This window comes from Hermetia illucens, chromosome 4 (genome assembly GCF_905115235.1).
Source record: "Hermetia illucens chromosome 4, iHerIll2.2.curated.20191125, whole genome shotgun sequence".
Lineage (NCBI taxonomy): Eukaryota > Metazoa > Arthropoda > Insecta > Diptera > Stratiomyidae > Hermetia > Hermetia illucens.
In genome coordinates this window covers 78,733,826-78,735,712 of record NC_051852.1, presented here as the reverse complement: position 1 = coordinate 78,735,712, position 1,887 = coordinate 78,733,826, and positions in this window count along the sequence as shown.

The following is a 1,887-nucleotide window of genomic DNA, read 5'->3' as shown; positions in this document are numbered from 1 at the left end:
AAGTGGGGATGATGAAGTGGTCACCACAGATTGTGGCGAAACAGCTGCAGCAGGCGGAACAATGCCCCTGGTCATCGTGGCGCCTAGACGGGAACCGCCCGACGATTAGTGCTTTCGACGGCAACCCAGTCACCAAATCAGACGACCACTGCTGGTTATCCGTACCGGATTTGATATTTCTTTTTCTCCTCATCTAATGGATTTGTATTTTATCCCTAACTGCCAGGTGTAGTGATAGCTTCAAGGCGGCAAGACTGCAAAGTTCCTGCACTTTCTTCTCCCACCTCCTGAGACGCTGCGGTGGTACAGCAAATCAAACTCAACCTGCCCATCCCTGGTCCTTTCACAACCGAGCTTAAGATCGGCTACGGCGGAGTTTTATTATTATATAAGGAGTTATTTTTCCGAGTTACCACAATCTCGGCAGATGCCGGATTTTACCTAATATTAGCACTAAGTGCCAAGCATTTAGCCTCGGATGACCCTACCTACTCAAAAACTAAACGGGCGCTGGTGGTGATAGCCGGTGGTAGGTTAATGGAAGAATCCGTCGAGAACTCCCCGCAACATCGAGCACGTATGCAGAATGGTGTACTTCTGCATGGTTTCAACCAGACTGTGCGAAAGTCCCAGGACATCAAGGGAAGTCATGAGGGATTTAGATACATTACTTGTAGCTGACAATATTATGGGAACTATAACCACCCGCTCGAGACGCCAAATTTCTTTGATTTCACGAGCCAATGGCTCATAGTTCACCTTCTTCTCCACGTACTTCCGTTCAATGTTGCTATTATGGGGAATAGCAATATCAATAATATACGCGGAGCGACCCGTCTTGTCTACTAACAGTACGTCAGGCTTATTGTGTGCAGTATGGCGATCAGTCAGAACTTGCCGGTCCCAATACATGCTGTAAGCAGAACTATCAAGTACTGTTTGCGGCTCATATCGGTAAACCGGACATGTTCCCGTTATCAGCCCATGCTTTTACGCAAGGTTTTGATGGATAACTTTACATACAGCATTATGCCTGGTGATGTATTGCACCGGTGCCATAACAGTACAGCCAGAAATGAGATGGTCCAATGTTCACTCGTTCTTTCATGGTGAGCTTTTTATAAGCTCGGGTGGTGACCACGCCATCCTGAATGGCATACATGAACCCCTCCGTCTCAGCAAAGCTCCCCAGCACACAGCCATCTGTTCGACAAATGCAAATCGACAAATGGCTGCCAAAGATAATTCACGTGTTTACCGTGCATTGCCTTCGACTTCCATTCATCCATCCGCTCTTGGTTCGACTTCACCCTACTTAGAGGACTGAAAGATCGATCCTTCAAGTTAAGTGAAGCCCGCCCACAGTCTGCCTTACAGACAGCCGCATGCAAGGGACTCGCCTGCTCTTTGCTGTAAAAATAAGCACGCAGCGAGTCGACTTGTCGATGACGTTGTGCCGCCACGTCAACTACGCCCCTACCTCCGATGTCACGGGACAGGTGGATGATGCATTCGGAAGCTGGACATAGTTGTCCTTATCCGCCGCTGGACGTTTTCCAGATCGGTCTTCGTCCACGGTAATATTCGGAATGCATAAACCAATGTAGGGGTAGCGAACACATTCAACGCGCTTATTTTATTCTTCCCCGAGAGATGCGATTTCAGCACCAGCTTTACACGTCGCAGGAATTCGAACAGCAGAATATCCTTCAGATCACCAACTCGAGCATGGGTTCCTTGCCGAACTCCTAGGTACTTGTAGAAGTCTGTTTCAGTCTTAGCTTCGATGTAGACGTCACCAATGCTATGTCCGGCATGCGGCTCGTGATGACCTTTGCGGATGACTTGGATTCGACACTTGTCTAATCCAAACTCCATCCGAATATC